This window comes from Temnothorax curvispinosus, unplaced genomic scaffold (genome assembly GCF_003070985.1).
Source record: "Temnothorax curvispinosus isolate PA1 unplaced genomic scaffold, ASM307098v1 QBEX01011515.1, whole genome shotgun sequence".
Classification (NCBI taxonomy): Eukaryota; Metazoa; Arthropoda; class Insecta; order Hymenoptera; family Formicidae; genus Temnothorax; species Temnothorax curvispinosus.
The window spans coordinates 1,244,270-1,252,514 of NW_020221295.1; the positions used below are offsets into that span (position 1 = coordinate 1,244,270).

Sequence of the window (8,245 nt, forward strand, 5' to 3'; positions counted from 1 at the left end):
CCACCCCGAATCGTCCGTTGCAATAATCTCGAGTCCAGATCTATCTCCATCGGTATATTGCCGTAGATTTGTCTTCCTGAAGTTTATTCCGACATGTTTAACTGTATCATTTCTATCTCAGGTAAAAACATGTCTCAAAGTATATATAAGCACATTAACGCGATACTAAATAAAAAGCGAGACCATGTAGCTTATATTAGGGATGGTACATAATAAATTGTATTTATTGCATAATAATGTATAAATATGTATAGTTCACGCTTAATAAACTTTATCAACTTTCCTGTGTTTACATCTCGTTCATGACGAGCTAAAGCGTATTCCAGACTAGACGCTTGTTCAAAATATCCTGAGGCGAGGTAAGATCATCGTGTAAGGTTATCAGCGACTAGACGTAAACAAGGGACGTAGGAGGGTTACAGCGAAAGTCGCTTTGTACTAGGGGGAAGATCGGATCGAGGCCGCGCGAGAAAAGGAGCGCGGCAATCTTAGCGTAGCAGGACACCGCGCGCCGTGGCGATCGTAAATGTTTAATATCGTGATTAAAGGCGCTGGCGCCTCTCATTATTATTTCAGTCTAGAGGACATTTCGCTCGGTCGCCTCTCTCTCCGATCCCGTCGCGTCGTCGAGTTTCTTTTCAATTCTCACTTTCCAACCGTCGGCTTAAAAATCCTCGCGAAAATTAGCCGGCTAAATATTTAAAGCGCCCCACCGTCGTCTCCAGGAAGCGCAGGCGACGAAGGAAGAATGAAGAAAGCCGAGGACACAAAAACCGTCTGTGCCAGCAGCATTATTATCTCCGGACTCCGGCACGGAGACGAGCGCGATCTCTGACGGATTTTCGCTCTGCGGATATTTTCATTCATCGCGCCCCGTCACTTCCCGCTGCACTTCGTGTCATCGAACACCCGCCACGACTTATTGTTCTAAATATTCTCTCTATGAGTTCACCCTCGCGTATCTCCGATTCGTCGCGGGGTTGAGAGAACCGTGAAATTATTTCGGTATAAATTAAAGTTGCTACTATTCGGTTTAAGATTGAAATGAGATACCGTTTTCGTATAGCATAAGCAAGAGATAAGCTCTTTAAACACTTCCTGTGTTTGTATAACGAGAATCTAACCTTCTACACAAGTCTCCACAATAATTAATCGACGGTATGTCCTTGATATGCGTATATGTGGTGATTACAACATAGTAAACATCGTAAATTACATTTTACAAACGTGAGTCATGTTTCTGTAAAAGTTTCACGAGAAACAGGTTGATTCAATGCTGCCCTAAATGTAAAATCGCTTCCGTTCGTGAAATAATTCCGCAAATACGTATCGCTCGACCGATCGCAATAACACTCGAAGATAGCTCTTATAACGCGGAATCAAAATTCATCCATGACGTCATAACGCGTTCTATAGCTGGACGGAAAAAGTTGCGGAACAAGTTATTCCTTCGTCGTCGATTGCCCGTAAAACGTTCGTCGAAGGGCTCGGAGCGCGGCGCCGCTGACAATTGGACATTTAAATTCAGCCGGAAGTTTCGTCGCTTGTAACTCGGAAAGAATCCGCGACTGCACCGGCGGGGGTGCCGGCACTTTTATGTCGCGTCACGCATTCGGACAGCGCGAATACTCTCTCTTTCTCTCTCTTTCTCGTGCGTGCGCGCGCGCACGTACAACGCGAAAGGATATTCGTAAATAAAATTTTTGGCGAGGGTGACAAAATGGTCACACGCTCCAGTGCTGACCCCAGCCCGGGGGGGTCAAAACTCGATATCTATGCGCGGCGAGATTTTTTTTTTTATGTTGTTTTCACATAGTTACGCTCTTCCTCGGGGACAAAATAGATACCCAGAATTGCCGGACAGGATATTATAACGGTTCAGTGACAGGGGATCCTGGCGGACTCTCTCTTATTTTCCCCTTTGGGAGAATACTTCGAATACCGCAGGTTTAAGGCGACTCTATTAGATCTCGCCGAATCGCGACATACATATCCGATTTATACGTTTCGTATGTACGAGGCATCGCTTTCTACGAATTCCGCAATTTAGTGGTATAAATATCACGTACGGATTCAATTCTCGCAGATAATGCCAGAACGAAACCGTTATCTTAAATACTTTGAAGATATCTCCCAAATATTTCGTGCTAAATGAATACGTGAGTTTCTACATAGTTTAATAAATAAAAAAATAATTTATAACACTAACTTTTAATATACACTTTTTTATTTATTCTAAACTTATATGCAATATATAATTTATCAAATGCATATTATATAAAGTACATCTTTAATAATGTAAATCTCATATATAAATTCAGAATAAATGAAAAAATTACAATATATTACTTAACCCATTCCTTGTTATATATATGAATACATTTCAAACGGAATAAGCAAAGGAAAATAAATCGTATTTAACAAAGCTACATGTATACCGTACCATCGATAGAGCACGGACTACTACGTACGCTTACGATCAATCAAGGCCGTTATCTGGCGTTTCTTGCCACTCGTACGACTCATCGACGTGCGATTACGTTAGAGAACGAGCGATTCGCGCTATACGTTCTGCCTTATTGCGTCGTTTTTTCCAGCGATGATTAATTCCCACGTACACAGCGCTTGCATTCACCCCACGGAGAGAGAGAGAGAGGGGGAGGAAAGAAAAAGAAAAAAAGGAGAGCCTGTCGCAGTATATTTCGCACGATTATTCCCGGGTATATTCGATGGAGATAGGCATAACGTATCTCTACCCGTATGATGACGGCAATTCAAATGATAGCATCTTTCTTTCGCGTCGACAAGCGAGGGGAGGAAGGGGAGCCCCGGCTCCATGCTCGCGGATACACGCGGAACTTTTGCATATGACGAATCGAAAACTATTACCATTCAATCTCTTTGCGCGGCTTCATTTGCATGCCATCGTCTCCCCTGTCACGCTTTACATACGGCCACGGCCGTCAGTTGACGTTCTAAATAAGCGCGATTTTTTCACCGCACGACGGACGAGTCGGCGCGCAAAACCGAGTCGATAAAATGATGATCGATCCAAGTTGGCAAGTTTGCAAATGTGGCTTTCAAGAAAAACTGGAAACGATGCGTATACCTATGTTGTATGAGTTGATTCCTTCTTAGGGTATATGAAAATTCTAACGACAAGAAATAATCACTTTATAATTTCCAGTAATATTGAATTTGAGTCAAATACGGAAGTCGTGATGTAAACAGGGATGTAATATCACTACACATGAGAAATTTAATGTTTACTTTAAAATTAAACAAAAATTGTAATACCTCTTTCTATCCAGAAATTTATATATTAAAACTCAAATAAAAAATAAATAAAAATATATGTAAAGACATTTGTGTGTATGTGTGCAACGATAAATTATTTTCTATGAAAAACAAAATAAATAGTTTACATATAAATGACTGTAACAAAAAGATTGGAGATGCCGGGGATCGAACCCGGGGCCTTTCACATGCAAAGCGAACGCTCTACCACTGAGCTACATCCCCGTTTTTTGATAAGCTCCGACTAACGCGAGAGTAGCAGTCTGTCTTATATAGTGTCGTCTATTATTTTAATTAATGTAACAAAAATTTATTCGAAGACAAATTAAGTAGTTAAACGTTAAAAACGAGCATTTTATTGCGCGAATATCGCCGAGTACACTGGTGAATAATACAAATGTACGCTTCGAACGCGAAAGATTAAATGTTATCGCTATCTCACGAGATATTTGCCTAAATATAGTACAATTATATTACAAAATGACCTAGGATAACGTGCTATTTTAGCTCTCTTGTCAGCGAGAAATTTTGAAGGTCCCATGGTGTAATGGTTAGCACTCTGGACTCTGAATCCAGCGATCCGAGTTCAAATCTCGGTGGGACCTTTAACTTTTGAACTTCCGCTCTTTATTTCACGCGTTGCATTTCGCCAAATAAATTAATGCAAGTTTTTAAACGTTAATTTTAGCATCGCGAAACGAAAAATTATATAAATTTCATACTCTATATTAATAACTCTATAAACACGTGGCTATGTAATTAACAAGCTTGTGTATATTTTTATCTGTGGTCACTACATGAAAAAAAAGGATTAACTACTATAGCAAATTTAGTTGCAAAATAGGGATAGCTAACATTTTTTGCAGCAAGAGATACAATTTAGCAATAATAGCAAAGTTTAACAAAAGGTTTTGCTATTGCTAAATTATAGCTCTGTGTATAGTTACTACATAGCTAGTGACTACATTACTGTAAGGCTAGCTATATAAATTATTGCATAACTGTCTTCGAAATTCCCTTTTGCTGTATCATAAAGTTATAAAAAATCGATAACATTAATATTTAAGATGTTAAAAAGAAACTTAAAATGTTAAAAGATAATTGTCTGGACGTATTTCTGTATCACGATTGTTGATCCCGTTAAACAAATCCCAATATAAATATAGCCTAGCTAGGCTAATTGGATTGATTCATGCGTACTATTTTCATGATCTACATAACTTCGAATCGTCTCTAATAAAGATCATCAAAAGATAGATTTAAAAAAGATTGAAAAAAAAATTTGACAGCGGTGGGATTCGAACCCACGCCCTTACGGACTGGTGCCTAAAACCAGCGCCTTAGACCGCTCGGCCACGCTGCCTTCGGTAAACGCCTTCCATAACTGCGTATAAGTATAGGCCTCACCTTACACTACATTGTATTGATTTATAATTGATCGAAGTATGATTGTAAAAGATTAAAAATCAATATAAAAGCAACCTGCTTATTTAACTATACATAATAAATATGTCTTATCAATAAATATATTCAAATATTAATACATAGTTCAATTCATGCTACTTTTTATTTAAAATAATTAGAAAATTATGTATTGAGTGGAAAATGTATTTTACATTTTTTTATTCAATTTTGGAAGGAAACATTTTGCACTATATTACAATTATACTCCGATATATTGAACAATCGGTATAATAGTATTAAGCGAAATAACGTGTTTAATACAATCGTACCGTAGATGTAAAAGTCGTGTATCTATATTGTTTCGTATTCTCTCAGCACGTGCTATCGTTCTGGCCTTGATTACGTCACACGTTACAAGCATATCTCACGTCGTGTTGCCTGGCGGCTTATTCTCATAGTCGATATCGTACGTATAATCGTGCATAGCTAAGATATCGTTCCGTTACGTGTATTCTCGCGTGATAACGATGAATCAAGCAGCAACTAATCAACTGTCTTCAGAATTATTACTATATGAAGTAAATACTTCGTTGAATAAAACATTTTAAGTTTCGTAACAAGACACGGAAAATCTATAAATTTTTGTAACTAGAGATTAAAACACAGATTTTATAACTCGCGTTGGCGAATTCTAAGGTCAAATTATTTTCAAATTAGATTAAATAAAATCAGAAAAAGAGAAACAGAGAAGATATTAGAAAGTGCTGAGCGCCTTAAAAAGAAAATCGATTTTGAAAGAGACAAAATGAACAAATAAATTGGCCATCCCGCGCGTTGCAGTAGCGAACATCATTATGGCGCCGCAAATCTCCTCTTTTATTTTCCCTTCCCGGTAGCGCCGGGTACCCTAAGCGATAAGATCTCAATATAAAAATTCATGCTCATAACGTGACTCCGCCGGTGGTTTCTTATTTTTTCCCTTTCCTTATCTCGTCCCCGAGGGACCGCGGCATAAAGCTGACGCTCGAGAGCCAAAACGAAGCGCTTCGGTTATGTCGAAACGGCTGTAGACAGATCGATAAATTTGCGTGAATACTCGTACAGCGTAGATAAGCCGGCATGATAAGCCGAGATCGGTCTTGAAAGTCCCGAGTCTCTCTCCCCCCTCGTTACCGTCGCGAGAGATACGACGTTGCCGGAAAATGGAAGGAAGATAAATTCGTCTCCCGTTGATGTTCCACGCGCTGATACTTTATAACCGACACGCGGAATCCTCTTTTCTTTCTACTATGACAGAGCTTAATTATATCCCGCCAAATGCCATGTTCAAAAAAATTTTTAATTCCGAAGTATGATATGTCGGATTGATTTAAATAGTAATACCGAAACACAATCCGCTCCATGCCTAAACAACTTGGAAATATCTCGGAAAAAAGTACACATTGCAGGTAATAAACTTCTTATGAAGGTTCGTCTAATTTTCTGATGTCAATTACTTTTACCGCCACTTTCGCCGCGATATAATGAAAATCAGTATAGATTTATCTCGTGATAAAATGAAGTGAACGCATCATTTCCATTTTCTCTTCACATCACTCGACCGATATCCCATTATTGTTTTATGGGAGCCATTCGATAGAACTCATAATATCCATAAGCGGCACCTGCATTTCCTAATCATCTCCATTACTCTCCCCCACGAGTTGCATGATTCGCCGAAAATAAAATAGATTTATCATCCTCAATTGGCTTCCAGCAGTTTATTCGTAAGGATCGATGGCGCCTCCCTTCCCCCCTCTCTATACGGTATACAACGATACATGCTCATGAGGGATTTTCTCTATATGATATGCAACATGCGAGACGTAATTCAGAGGGTGCGAGTCATCGAGATCATCCTCCGTCCCGACTACGCATGGACGGACGATATGATCGATCATTCGCGACGACAGCCACGAGTATTGAACCAAAGTGGCGGCGTGATTCTGCTAAACGCGATGCTAAACAGGTACTCTTCTTCGCCGTCAGATCGTCGACGTATCGCACAACATACTGTAATATATACCAACGATATTATAAGCAACTCGCTTGATGGCTTTTCATCGTTCAACGTGAAAGTCTTCGTTCTTTGTAAAGCGCACACAGTGCACCACCGATATCCGCCGTTAATTGGTTAAATGGCTACAATTACACGATCAACAGGTAGCTGTTTCGATTTTCTACTTTCCTTTCCCTTTTCTGTGAAAGGGCCAACGTGAAAAGCCACGCTACCGTAACGCTCCTATTGTAAAAATGAAAAGTCTGAACTAACACATTCAAAAAATATCGTACATAAACACAAACTAGACGTCCGTCGCGTTTAAAAAAATTTTTTGAAAGTTTAAAAAAGGAATATGTGCAAACAATACTTAAACATCGCAAGTAAACTTCCATTACCAAGTAAGAAGTTTAAAGAGGAAACTTATTTAAGTAATTTATACGTGACTGTATATAACAATTGGCAAACATTTGGCAAACATTTATAATTTTTTAGAATTTTAAAAAGTTGATAAGTTTTTATTTTCAGTTGGCTGTGAATTTCGGAATATGAAATATAAATCCTCGTATTAAAATCTCCATTATTTTAATTCACCGTACATTTTCATTTGCCTGTCGTATCTATCATGCCCAATGTTTCGCGTATAAACCGGAGACAACGACACTTCGGTTAACAGCGATTCTCGAAACGCCTCGTTAACGGAACGTCGCAATTTTCGCGAGACCATGCGCTACTATAGCTGGCACAATGTGCCATTAACGAAATGCCCGATGAATATATATCGGCTATCGATCATTATGAGGCCGCGGCTCGCACGGATATTCCAGTAATGGTCTATCGCAGCAATAATCGTCAACATGCGCAATAATCATGTCGTTTAATGACAATTGATGCGAGTCAGGAAATGCGCGCTCGCTTTAATATCCGCGCGCCTATGTTTACCCCGTTATAGCCGCGCGTGTATACGGCACTCACGCACGTTAATTTACACGCGCGCACGGAACGAGAGATAGCGGATAGATCCAAGGGGCGGTACTATTGTTAATATCGGATGCGCCATTACGCGCGATCAGTCAATATTTTCTCGTAACTGACCTACGATTCGGGGTGCGCTCGAGTGCATACAGACCCTCCACCGCAGCGAACGGCAAGTTGCGCCGCAATTGCGCGCATCCGATCCGGCACGCATGGGAAGCAGGGCCGTTACTATCAGAAACGAGGCTACGTGGCTGATACGTTGTAATCGCATTGGGATCGAGATAGCTCCGTCCCGATATGCTGCGCATTAATGTGAAATAACGTCCGTACGTTATTTCAGTTATAGTTTATTCTTATACTTTGTTATAATTCTTATAATTTGACGCGAAATCTTCATAAATTCTTGCTCATTACATTTTGATATTTTTTGTTATTTTATTTCACTCATATTATTTTATCAGTTAGGAAGCATCGTAGCAGTATTGCTAACGTCTCGCCTATTGCATATTTTTTTGCTCCAATACTTGG

At 39.5% G+C, this 8,245-nt stretch overlaps 3 non-coding genes across 3 annotated transcripts; 1 reads left to right on the forward strand and 2 right to left on the reverse strand.

Moving 5' to 3' along the window:
- Positions 1 to 3,450: 3,450 nt before the first annotated feature.
- Positions 3,451 to 3,522, reverse strand: Trnaa-ugc. The gene has a single exon. It is a non-coding gene; the product is annotated as a tRNA-Ala (tRNA).
- Positions 3,523 to 3,830: 308 nt separating this feature from the next.
- Trnaq-cug lies at positions 3,831 to 3,902 on the forward strand. Its single transcript has one exon. It is a non-coding gene; the product is annotated as a tRNA-Gln (tRNA).
- Positions 3,903 to 4,580: 678 nt separating this feature from the next.
- On the reverse strand, positions 4,581 to 4,660 carry Trnal-uag. Its single transcript has one exon. It is a non-coding gene; the product is annotated as a tRNA-Leu (tRNA).
- Positions 4,661 to 8,245: the final 3,585 nt, after the last annotated feature.